The sequence below is a fragment of the Myotis davidii genome, unplaced genomic scaffold, assembly GCF_000327345.1.
Source record: "Myotis davidii unplaced genomic scaffold, ASM32734v1 scaffold163, whole genome shotgun sequence".
NCBI lineage: Eukaryota > Metazoa > Chordata > Mammalia > Chiroptera > Vespertilionidae > Myotis > Myotis davidii.
The window spans coordinates 67,923-81,610 of NW_006295056.1; the positions used below are offsets into that span (position 1 = coordinate 67,923).

Genomic DNA, 13,688 nt, shown 5'->3' on the forward strand with positions numbered 1-13,688 from the left:
GAGCTGTAATTGGGCAGTGAAAACAATTAGAAGTGTGAAGAAAGGGATGAATGCCTTTCAGTAATATGTACTGAAACACATAATGAAAGTAATTTTTACTGAAACACATTGCAATTGAAGACTTCTAAAAGAGCTTTCATTTCTTAACTTTTCTTGGAAGTGTTTCAACATACCCAAGAACTGTGTATGTCAGATTTCTTGGAAACTCTGGGACACAGTGTTATTTATAATTGTCATCTCTTGTTAATTATAGCCTGATGGTATATTCAAATAATGTGATCTTTTTACCACACAGCTCTGTTACAGATTACTTTTATGGATGGATAAGGAAACTTCTCAGGTAGGAAGGATCAGAAAGAATACCTTCATACAATTATTTTGTAAAAAAAAACAAACAAAACAAAACACCTGCTTTGCTTCCTTAACATCTAAATGGCAGTTTTGATCCTACAATCAATGGCATGCTTAAGTTCTGACCTTGTGTTTGAAGGTGTCCATACCTAATAGGAGAACAATTTAAATGTAATAGAGACCCATTGCTCGGGACTTAAATAAATAATCGACCAGAAGTTTCCCTGCCCTTTTCTTTCAATGGTGTTGTCCTAGGAAGATGATCCCTATGCTGTAGTTAAATGCATGTATTTCAATACATATATCAGGAAATCTAAATATAGTAGCTTCAACCAAGATTAAGTTTTAGCATATAATGAAGTAAATACCAGAAGGTTGGTGACATTAGTTTATCAGCTCAGTGATGTCATGGTTGAAATCTTTGTGGTTCTCTTGGTTTTTCCCTTAAAGTCACAACATGTGGCCACACCTACAGCTATAATGAAGGCAAGCAGTACAGGAAGGGCAATTTGTTTCCTCTTTGCTAAGTTCATTATTCATTCACACAGGGATGTTTTTACATTATTCTCATAGGGATGTTTCTCTGTACCTCTCAAGCTGACTTCCACAAACATCTCCTTTCATAGTGCTGGATCATAAGCACATCTTTAAGAGGATTACTGACAAAAGGAAGAGAAATTGCATTAAATTGATCATGAATTATGTTCTTGGACTGAGAGAGACCTGATACTATCCTCCCTGAAAGCAAAAAAAAAAAAAAAAAAAAAAGGAACCAGAGTAGCTATTGGGTAGGAAAAGGTTATTGGGAGCCACAGCTATATTAGAAAAAATGATACTAAAACTCTCAAAATTGCTCTGTTTTTATTGTTTCCTATTTGTTGTCATCTAACTAACTTGGCTTTTCTATTACATGTTGAGAGCCTTCCTTATAACTTGTCTTTGATTCATTAAGAATTAAATTAATTGCCCTGGCCAGTGTGGTTCAGTTGGTTGAGCATTGTCCAGTGTCCTGTGCACCAAAAGGTCGAAGGTTTAATTCCCTATCAGGGCACATACCCAAGTTGTGGGTTCAATTCCAAGTCAAGTAGATTCCCAGACAGGGTGCATATGAGAGGCGACCGATCTCTCTCTCTCTCTCTCCTCTCTTCTTTCCTCTCTAAAAATTAATAAAAACATACAAGCATGTCCAGAAGAAAACATTGCTTGGTGAAAGGTTGAATCAATAAATATGTGTTCATACACATGTTCTCTACATGTTAAAGCCAACTTCTGTATTAGTTTTCTGACATAAAACATGTCAATCACAAAACTAAACATGCAAATACTGTGCATACATTTCTTAAGGCAGGGAATTTTATTCCCCAGATATTAGTTGCCAACAATGTACCTGGAATCTAAACACCTGCACATGCTATAAATGCATTTTTAACTGCAAAGAACAACAGGTGGGAAAAATGTCTTATTTTTCCTTCTGAGGTTCAGTGACAATTCTTTGCAAATTTCCATAGAATAAGAGGAAAATTTGGTGAATAACATGTATATTATAAATAATAATCTACTCAATAATGACATCAGTTTCTCTTTACATTTCTCAGTCAGATTCATAAGAAGCCTTACCATGGACGATATACCCATACTGATTTGTAAATAAAGGTGGATTTTCATTACTCTGGCACTAGAGAGCTCTTCTTCACAACCTCCTCTTTGCTGCCATTGTCATTCCTTTTCTTTCCCTTTAACAGAGTGCCGAACATGAAATGACAGTGACCAATGTTGACTTAATGTGGATGTTTAATAATGAAAAAAAGTGTGTCAGTCCCAGCATTAGTTACAAATGGCAGTGAGTGTATCGGATGGCAGCCCTGTAATAATTTTGCATCCATCATGCTTTCCCGATGCTTCGCTGGCCATCTGATGGATGGGGCCAGCAGTGTTAACGCTTCTGAAACTGACACAGTAGATCTGGTTCAGCATTACCTAACGCATGCTCCTGCCCTTAGATAAGGAGGAGGCATGTGAGGAATTGTGAATTACAGGTTTTGCTTGCTTTGGACAAGTGATTATGAAAGGACTCATGCCTCTGCGTTCAGTGGAAGATTCTACAATTAAGTCATGATTTATGGATGGCTTTTGTAGATGTTGCCTTTAGCTAAAATGCATTAGAGAAGTTAAATTAAAACTAGATACTTCAATGGTTAGAGAAAGACTCCATGAGCAGAAAGCCGGGTTAGGTAAATCCTTCAGGAGGAAATGAGATGTCATTGGAAGTGTGACCAAGCAGGAGCTTATACTAGGTGTGTGTGTGTGTGTGTGTGTGTGTGTGTGTGTGTGTGTGTGTGTATGTTTAAAAAAAGTCCCTAAACTTGTAAACCCACTGGCTAGAATTTGCCTAAGAACCAATTGCAATAACAAAACTGATATTTTCTCTTTATAAAAGTGAATATATATTTTTAATCTCTACTTTACATATAATTATTTATTTGGAGACTTTAATTAAAAGGTACGCACAATTTGGTATTGAATACTTGCCTTTTATTATTGCAGTCTCCCTACTTTGCAAATTTATATAAATGGATGGGGAACTGCTTTCTAGGCAACTGAGTATTAGAAAATCTAGACCAGCTTTGTGTGTGCAAGTTGGCATTTGATCCTTAGGTTTTCTTTTCTTTTGTTTTTTCATTCATAAAACCTTCTTAATTCTGAGCGTCTTAGCTAGGGAACACTTCTTATGGGACAGGAAGGGAGAGGAAAACCCCTTGGTGAATATTATCAGCACAGAGCAGCCAGTTTTCAAAGACCACGACAAAAAGGCAAATAGGTATTATGTCATCATCCATCCATCACGCTATATGTCAGCCTTTCAATAATTCCAATCGACATTCCTGACAGGCTGGTGCAAGTTAAAGGGGCTGTTTGTTTCTAGAAATTGAGTATAGGCTGTCTATAGCCTTTTGTTACGGATGGGTGTGTTTTTTTTTTTTCTGTGTCTTTTCATTTCTTTCTTTTCTTTTTGGGGGCATTTAATTGAAATCCATGCCGAGTGTGCAGACTGCAAAGATCAGAGCTGTTTTCGTCCAGCAGTGGTAACTATGCATTAAACATTTTGATTTGTTTGAGCTTGAAGTTTCGTCCTTTTTTGCCATTTGCTTCATGGAGTTTGTGTATATTTACAGCCTCTGCATTTAATGGCCACATGCCTTATTTTCACAGATGGCCAGTGGAAGACTTTTTCTTCCTCTTAGTATAGCCTGCTTTCAGCTTTGCTACATTTGTCACAGTGCCACTACTTGCAGCTAGCAAGTGCCCACGCTTGGTGGGGAGCAATTATGGTGTGAGTTTTTTAAGGAGCTTTTTAAAGGTTTTTTTTTCAGTAAACTTTTTATGGTTTAATTTCCAAGCCTAGAAAAGCTGTGCGTGTTTTCAAACAGAGCATCTTGTGTTCTTTACATCATTCTGGTAGAGGGGTTAGTGCAGGATGGTCCGATAAAATGAGATACCCAGGGCACGCCAAATTGGTCTGTCAGATACACACCCACGGGCCTCTTGATGATTGAAATTGTCTCTTCATTTAAAGATCTGAAGCTATGCTTACAGTCACATTCTTTCTTGTTGAATTTGTATTGAATTTATTGAGGTGACAGTGGTTAATAAAATTATATAGGTTATAGGTGTACAATTCTCTAACACATCATCTGTATATTGTATTGTGTGTTCACCACCCCAAGTCAAGCCACCTTCCATCACCATTTATCCCCTTTACCCTCTTGTCCCTCCCACCATCACCCCCTTTCCCTCTGGTAATCACCATATGAAGTGAATTTGAAAACACTATGCCGAGACCAATCTAGATATGATATTTTTAAAGTGTACGTCCAGGGTATATAGATAACAGAGTAGAAGAGTAATAAACAATAACTATGCCAAGGTCATAGGGTTATAAATTTGCATATAGAATGCCCCACATTTCTGATTTTTCTAAATTTTCCGTAAGTAAAATAAGAATCACTTTTTTGTTGGACTGGAACTTTTTTAAATGTGGTCTCTTAAAGATGGTCTTCACTTCCCTTCTCTCTTATTCACGTCCTCATCCCAAAGACCAAACAAGAAAGACCTGTTTATGAGTCCTAGGAGAAGTAATGGCTATTGACATTTATTTTGTGCCTTACCATTTTCAGAGTGCTGTCACATTAAATTTCAATCTGTACATACTGCAATATAAGCGGAACAGTATGCTTATCTTTGTTTTAAAAATAGGAAAATCCTGAGATCTGAGAAGATGACAACAATTGAAATGGTAGATGGGTTTTTAAACCCATGTCTTCTGGCTAGAATCTCGGTCTCCTTTCTAAGGGACCATCCTGGAGAAAGCACCTCAGCACAGTCACCCTGTTCCTCTTTGATTAGCTTGCTTGTGCTCAGCGTTGGTCATGTGTATTATTTAGTGTTGTGTGTTTTTTTTTTGAGTCTTTATCACACAAAAAAAATCTCATTTAAGCCATCATCACCTCCACAATTTGTATATCTTTTCCCCAGTTCTTTATTTTTCCTGTTTTGGCTCCCTTTCTAGGTCTTCCTTTCCTCATCATGCACCAGCCCCTTCACTTGAGAATGAACTGGGAAAACAGAAAGAATATGTTCAATCTTTTTTTTCCCAATCTTATTTATTTTGCTTCTTGTAGCAGCTCTGATTAAACATGAAATGTGTGCGTTCAATAAAGTGAGATTTAAATATCTATTCTAATCTACATTTCCCCCTCCCTTCCTCTAAAACCACCATGAATGATTGAAAAGTGAACTATCACCTTGATGTGCCTGCCTCTATTTGTCAGACCCAGCATTTCTGAACCAAACCATGACTCTTTAAAATAGTCCAATTATATTTCTTTAATTGAGTTAACTACTGGCTATTGAGGCTGCTTTTGTAAGAATGCTGACAGTTTCATCTTTTTTATTCCATGAAGAGGAAAAATTAAAGAGAATGATTCTATACTTTCTGTAGCTCAGTAACTGACTTACCCATTGTTTATAGAACAGTTACTATCAGACAACATTCCGGTTTTGTGTTTACATCTGTGCAGCCCTCCCACCCACCGGACATCCAGTGTAGGTTGTGGATTCTATTATTTGTCTTTTTTGGCTCCTGATTTTTTCCCATTAACCCTTCTGTTTGGGCTCAATGTGCAAGGTATCTATGTCTGCCTTGATCTGAAATAACAACAAAGTCATTTTTTATACTGTGATTCAGTGCTGACCACATATACAGACATTTAAAAACTCAGGTCTTACTGTTTTCCTCTCCTGCCCTTCCCTCTTCCACATGTACACACCCTAAGCACCATCATGACAAATAAGCAAGAACCAATATTTTACCATGATGGTGGTCTTATCTACTTTCTTTGTGAGTGATTTGTTTTCTGCAGATGCCTTGAGTGGCTTTTCTGTGCATTACAGACCCATGCCTCAGTGACTTCTTCTCCATAGCAGTGTTTTCCTTGTTTAAGTACTCAATTATAATGTTGAATTTGGGTCCATAAGTATGTTTTTTAGAAAGTACCTGAATCTGTAAATCTGATTATTATTGGAAAAATTCTTCATAAAATATATTTCAATTTCAAAAAAAACATTTTAAAAAAAACCATTTTTTATAATTTGAATTTACTCTTTTGAATTTGAGGAAATGATTATGAATTCTCAACTATAAGTGGACTGCCTTTAAGTTTTGAGACTTAACTTTTGAGGAAATTATCATTTATGGATAGAGAAAATATATATGGTTTTATACATTTATCAAAATATTGTACTTTTGTTTTAGGGAATCCAGTCAAGTAGGACATAGAATTGCAGGTTTGTAAGAAAGTGAAAAGGATCTTTAATCTGACATTGAATTACCTCTTCAATACCTCTAATATGCCAGTACTTGAAAACCTCCAGGGAAGTGAAATGTTTTATATCCTGAGGCAGCTCATTCAATGGAGAGACAGTTCTGACTATTCTAGAACTCTTCCTTCAGCTTTTCATTGTCTTTCACCGGGTAACATACAACCATTGGTGAAGGTTCTGCATCTCAGTTGCATGTGGCTAAATTCCCTTTTCCACAAATAACAAGTCTTGATTGGATTTAAACGTAGAGGTTCTTAAGATATTTAGAGATATCTATTGTTGATCTCCTCTTCCTACTCCATTCAACTCTCTTTATCAGGGTCCTGTGCAATTTCTCCATCATGACAACAGGATTTTGGTAAGAACATAATCCAAAGCTGAGTTAAGTCCCACACATTATGACCACTGAGCTTCTCTGGTATGCATTCCAATTCCTGTAGAAAAGAAAAAAAATGAGGTCACTGTAACATTGTTTTTCTTAGTGAATCCATATTAGCCTCTTGTTATCACCACATTGTCTTAAGTGCTCTTACCTAATTCTTAAAGCAATCAGCTCTATCTTTTCTGGAACATACATTGTCACTAGTCCTCACATTTCTCTCTTCATTCATGGAAATTAGAACTAGTTGTCACCGACTTTCTAATATTTCTCCCACTTTAAAATCAATTATTTAAAAAATTATAAATAGGAATTCAATTTTATCCACAAGTCATTTTACTATCTTGGAAAGTTATTCATCTGGATTAAGAATTGAATTCATAGAAATTGTATGTTTCCTTCAAAACCATTCTGTCTTCAACTTTATAATATTTCTTAAGAAAACTTGATCTGCCATTATATTTTAGTTGTATCAGATTGGCTGATGAAACCAAGGTCCTAAGAAATTTAGCTAGAATTACCCTTCAGGAAATATTTCATGAAGCTGGATATCAAATTTCATAAAAGAAAGTTAGATGGCAGAATCACATTATGGCTTCTAATTCATACTATTTCTACCAGGAGAATCTAGTGGAATTTACAAGGGCAGGCGGGAGAATCAGGATTAGAGAAGGCTTATTTTATAGATGATTAGACTCAGAGGACACTTACAGACCTTTCCAACCCTATCTCCCTGTGATCCTCTGATGGAGAAAATGAATGGAAAAAATATTCCTAAGGAATACAAGATTTCAGAATACCAAAGTGACTGGGAATATCTTAATGGATAGATTAACATTTGACCAGAGTAAATTAGTGAAAGATTTCTTCAAGTGGCATTATTGTTAATGTTGGAGTTAAGTGTGTGTGTGTGTGTGTGTGTGTGTGTGTGTGTGTATTTGTATCTAATTTATATACAATTTACAAGAAGACTTTAATATGTGCTGTTAGATTATGTGGGTAGATGATTATTTTTTAGAAAATGGGGATCTCAGTAAGCAAGGATGAAAGTGAGAGGTTGAGGGGGTAGACACATGCATTGTTTCTTTGTATTTTAGTTAAGCTAATGAAAAAGTTTCCAACTAATAAATCGTTGTAACATTATAAATAATCTTTCATCTTCTTTGGTGGTCTGTGAGATTCACATAAATGGAGGGTTAAAAACCTTTTTTGTTTCTTTGTTCCTCCGGTATCATTAGTATAGAAGGAGACCATAAAAAAGTGCAGCCAGAAGGGGTTTAACTGTTACTGAGTCAACATTTGACAGTCACACTCTGTTCTGTCATTTCATGCATGTGCTTTTTATGAGTTTTATAGCTTTGTGAGCTTTATTTCAGGGATGTCCATTATGATAGCTGATCCACAGCCCATCTCTCCCATTGTGTGTGTATCTGGTGGGGAGCAAAGCTCATCAATTGTATGAATCCCAATTTCAAGGCATAATAGAGGAACCATCTACTCGTGAACCATTTAATTCAGGCTTAGGTAGCTAAGGAAATATCTACCTCTTCTAAAGTACAGCTGTGTGTGTGTGCTTGTGTGTTTTTATTTTGACTTATCTTAAATATTAATCAAGGATGTGCACTTGAGCCTTTACAAAGTGAATTTTTAGTTTTTTTCTGAGTAAGTTGAAATAACGAAATGGGAGTTTTCAATTTAAATATATAGTAGATTTACATTAGAAAGCTGTAAACCATCATGTCTGAGCATCAGATGTAAAATAAAATAAAAAAAAATATTTCTGGCCAGGCAGTTCAGTGGGTTAGAGCATCTCCTGGTACATCAAAAGGTTGCCGGTTTGATTCCAGGTCAGGGCACATACCTAGGTTGCAGGTTTAATCTGCAGTTGGGGCACCTATGGGAGGCAACCGATCAATGTTTCTCTCTCACATGGATGCTTCTCTCTCTCTCTCTCTCGATATGTTTCGTTTCTCTCCCTCTCTCCCTCCATTTCTCTCTCTGTAAAAAAGAAAAAGATTACATAGATTGTTGTAGATGATGGGCAAGAGGGGAAAAAAATCTCAAGAATTGTTAGAGTTGAAACCAGCATTCTCCTTTTTAATGCATTAGTCCACTACTTGGCCATAGAGAATAGAAGATCTTAACCATGGCAATACAAGTTTATTTTAAACCAGCTTTCTCTGAGACTCCTGATGGAACCTTTTAATTTGTAGGAGGTAGTCCATATAAATGATAGGTTTGAAATAGAAAAAGAACTAAAATACATCAGCAGATTTAAAACTGGTATGTTGTAATGCTGTCTTTTCTATGCTGTAGAATCTTTATTTCTGATAAAAAACATTCAGGCCTAGAAATATATGAAATTATTCTTAATTCTTATATGTTAGGAAGAATCTTTATCTTTTCAATTTCCCTCAATGACGTTTTTTAACCTAATATTAAAAGTATATATTTCTTTTTTTTAAGCTAATGAGAATCTATCATATATTTAAACCCTATTATACAGATAGGATTCTGGGATGCAGGGAGGAGAATTGATTTGTCCAGAGCAATACAGCTAAAATATGTGGCAATTTGGTTAAGACATGATGCTCTTGATCCCCAAACCCATTATTTTCTAAATGGATTATTATCTATATTTACAAATATGTCCTCTTCCCATTAATCCCTGAGGCCTTTTGCCATTCAAAACATTCTTAACTTAGAAATATAGCTCTTCACTGACCACTTCTAATCAACTCACTGACCACATTTCTTTAGATGTTTAATGGCTCTCCTTGTTGATTTCCACAATAGCCTGGTGTCACATGCAAACAATACATGTGCTGTTTTCCATTCTGCAAGTCATTGGATAAGCCACAGGACCCAAGACCAGCTGCCAAATTTTCTAAGTGAATATTAACACATTGATAATAGTTCTTTGAGTGTTGACTTTTAGAGTTATGCATTTGACCCCAAGAAGCTATATAGTCTAAAACATTCTTTTCTTCTGTGATGAGATACAAAATGGGATTATAAGCTTTTTCAAGTAAAACCAGACTACCTAAGGTTTCCCACCTTAGTAAACCTACATAGTTGTATAAAATTTAATTGGCCACATAAGAATCATCTTTCCAAAGGAAATGTAGTTGTTATCCAATTGCTCATTTTCATTCAAGAGAGAAAGCATACAGGTCATCTTTTTTGGTCTTAATTTATAAATCCTCAAGACTATTTCATTTTTACTACTTTTTAGTAATAAATCTGCTTGCTCCCTCTACTCTGAAATTACTTAGTTCAGTGTAGGATTTTAGCAAGTATTTCTTACTAGAGGCCCAGTGCACAAAACTCATGCACGGGTAGGGCCGCTAGGCCTGCCCTGCCCAGGGATCAGGACTGATCTGTGGGGCGACTGGTGGAGCGATTGGGGAGCCCCCACTGGCACCCGAATTGGGCAGCATGGCACCACCTGCTTGCCAGCCCTGCCCCCTGCAGCTGCCGCCAGTCGCCTCCCTCTGCAGGGTGACCAGAGGGTAGATGGGGGGTGAGGCCCTGCTGGCATCTGCCTTGGCTGGCGTGGGGCCTATGGGCTGGGGGAAGCTCAGTGCACGTCATAGCAACTGGTCATTACACTGGTCATTCCACCGTTTGGTCGATTTGCATATTAGGATTTTATTATATAGGATATGTGTTTGTTTTTCTTTAATATTTGTTATATAAATAATAATAAAAAAAGATAACAAAGAATGAAGCTACCTTGTCAGTTTCAGATCAGTGCTTGGATAGTAGTAAGATAGCAGTAAAGTATAACTAGATCTGTGTTCCAGAACACTGATCTTAAAGTGGGGGCATGGAGTGCTCCTTATTTGTACAAATTATTGGTTAGTGTGGTTTTATTGGAGCCTGTTGGAACTGAGAAAATGTATATGATAAAAATTGTCACCTCTGTTCATAAACATTTTTTTCTGTTTCCCCAAACTTAATTTATTCGATGGTTCCCATTCTCAGCATCTTCCTATTTACTCCCTTCCTACCTCATTTGTTTTCAGCTGCTTCAGTTTAGAAAGAACTGATTTGATTATAAGAACTTTGAGACTAGAAATTTTACCATTTTCAGTAATATATGCACACTTGAATAGAGGCTTTTGGAATTGGAATGATTTGATCCTCGGAACAGAATCTCAAGTGGTCGAGTTTTGAGACATGGTAGTACATAGTAGACACTTGTGAAAGAGACAGCCCGGGATGTGTAAGATTGGAAGAAGTAAAATGAGAGGAATCTTCCCAATGTATTAGCATGTATGCTTTATAACATTTGGCTGATACTTCCTTCTCCTACATGCCTAAATAGATTGAATTTAAACTTTGAGAACTATTCTTAAATCAATCTCATTTTTTGGTGGTTCAGTATATTATCTAGACTTCTAGCCACATGTAGATTTATGTCTATCTCTATACATAAGAACTAAATATAAACTTTTACTACAGTATTAATTTTTATATGGAATTACATAAGAACTATCATGTAAGCACTATATTTGTATGTACCATATATTTAACATATAATCACTTGGGTTGTATTATATCCTCCTTACCTCAGTCCTTTAAAGTCTTCTGAATTTATTGTCAGAGAGGGTTTCTAAAATGTGGCAATGTTACCATTTTGACTTACATGCTGTTGTAAGGTATTTAAATTAAAGGCACTCCACACATTCTCCAGTTCCTCCAGTCACCTGTCAATGACTGGGCAAAGGGTCACACACAAAAAGTGAATCCTACCATGTTAACTTCCACTATCTCCCACTAACATCCTCTTGAGAAGTATTATAAATTCCACTTACGGGTAACTAATTGAGTCATTTTTTTATATACACGATGTGCTTGAGAGGTAGATACTTAGAAGTTACTTACTTTAAAAACTGGTTGTGACTTTCCTACTCACTCATATTTACTAATTTTAGCCTCTTGGTAAGATAGTACAAGATCCATACAGCTGAACTCAGAACCTTAAACGTCACTTAACCTTTCTTTTTTTCTACTCTGATCAGCTTCATTTTGGTTTCTCTTCTTGAAAGACTTTACTTCAGAATGGAAAACTCTCTAGAAAATATGTAGCAGCCCAACCAGTATGGCTCAGTGGTTGAGCATCGACCTATGAACCAGGAGGTCACAGTTCAATTCCTGGTCAGAGCTCATGCCCAGGTTGCAGGTTTGATCCTCACTAGGGGGCATGCAGGAGGCAGCTGATCAATGATTCTCTCTCACCATTGATGTTTCTATGTCTCTCTCCCTCTCCCTTCCTCTCTGAAATCAATAAAAAATCTTTAAAAAGAAAATATGTAGCACAATTGTCATATACACTGTTAAATCAAAACCTAGGAGGTGATCCAGGCCCAGTACATTCCCAAAGATAGTACAGTAGTCTTCATGGGCCTGGGGACTATCCTATCATGTTGATGGAAGGTGTTGTTGTGTTTTGCATAACTATCTTATGTATCTCATACTTTAACAACTACACTTATATAATGAGAATCTGTCAAGCTGGTATCCTTGGTGCTCCTGAGCTCAGCTGAACATAAACAGAAGACTCTCAGCAAAAGAAACCCAGAACATATAAAACAGTTGAAATACCAACTATACACACAAAACAAATTGGGACAGGTTCTACATTTTTAAGTTGATAATGTATTTCAGTGTTAGCACTAGATAACCCTATAGAACTAAAGTTGATAGAATTATTTTATTCCAAGTTTCCTTACTGTATCCTATATAATAAAAGCCTAATATGCTAAGTGTCAGGTTGACCAGTTGGCCGTTCAACCAATCAAAGTGTAATTTCTATATATGAAAGCCTAAGCGACCATTAGGAGCGAGCAACTGGAATGACCAGTCACTATGACACACACTGACCACCAAGGGGAAGACGCTCAATGCACGAGCTGCCCCCTGGTGGTCAGTGTGCTCTCAGAGGGGGAGCACCGCTGAGCCAGAAGCTGGGCTCACAGCTGGTGAGTGTAGCTGCCATGGCGGGAGCCTCTCCTGACTCTGCGGCAGGCGTGGCAGGCCAGGATAAGTGCGAGCAGTGCCCACCTGCCGTTTGGCACACTGCTAAATCCCCTGAGGGGTCCTGGACTGCGAGAGGGCACAGGCCAGGCTGAGGGAACCGCCCCCTCTCTCCCCCACCAGTGCACCAATTTTATGCACTGAACCTCTAGTTTTATAATAATTTACAATTAAAAATATTTTTCTACTAAATCATATACAGAATTTGACAAATAGAGAATAGAAGTTCCACGGCCACTAAATTAAGAGAATTTTTAATCTAGTCTGTAATACTGTCAGAGATTGTATAGAGATAAAGCATGTACTGTATTAATTTCCAAACCCTTTGTCTCTTGGTGGGAACATTACCTGGGCTTTTACCTGTAATACAATTATCTTAAATAGTTGATTATTTCCTGTGAAGATTTATTTTTTCAGTGGCTGTTCCGCAGTGTATGTGGTTCACTTGTTCAATTCATGTTTGTGTTTCTCAGAAAGCAAGGTGAATAATTATAAAGAAACATGAGCAAATTTTATGAAATCCAACAGATGCTTTTCTTAAAACTGTTTTGGAACCACATTATCCTCAGAGCAGTGATGGAGAGTGCTAGAGAAAGGTGTAAAGCTTTTGTTGTATGCTTTTTCTGTTCTTAAACTCACTCAGCTAATTTGGAAGTGGTTTAATATCTCTTATGGTTTAGATTAAGCATTATATTCTCTTTGAAAATAATTTTGTTTGTAATGGCATGTTCTCCATGAATTCAAATCATGCACTGCATGCTTTTAAATTATTTGATTTCCTTACAGATCTAATTTTGGTATATTTGTAGTTCAAATAATTCTCCAGCTCAATATTTTGGCTTAGCAATCCACACCAAATAGTGGTCCAAGTAGCAGGCACTCACATTGAATGTATGGAGCCTTGACAAGCAATTAGCAATGAATATTTAAATGCCCTCATTCCTCTTGCATGAGGAATGCAGATGGCATTTAAGGAGATGGCAACCAGAGGGCACTACTGTGAATTATGCTTCTATCTGTTGGTTACCTGACTATT

At 36.8% G+C, this 13,688-nt stretch overlaps 1 protein-coding gene across 1 annotated transcript in view; it reads left to right on the plus strand.

Moving 5' to 3' along the window:
• Nucleotides 1-13,688, plus strand: part of SOX5 (SRY-box 5) — a 78,062-nt gene that overhangs the window by 50,739 nt on the left and 13,635 nt on the right. The gene's annotated exons all lie outside the window — the stretch shown is intronic.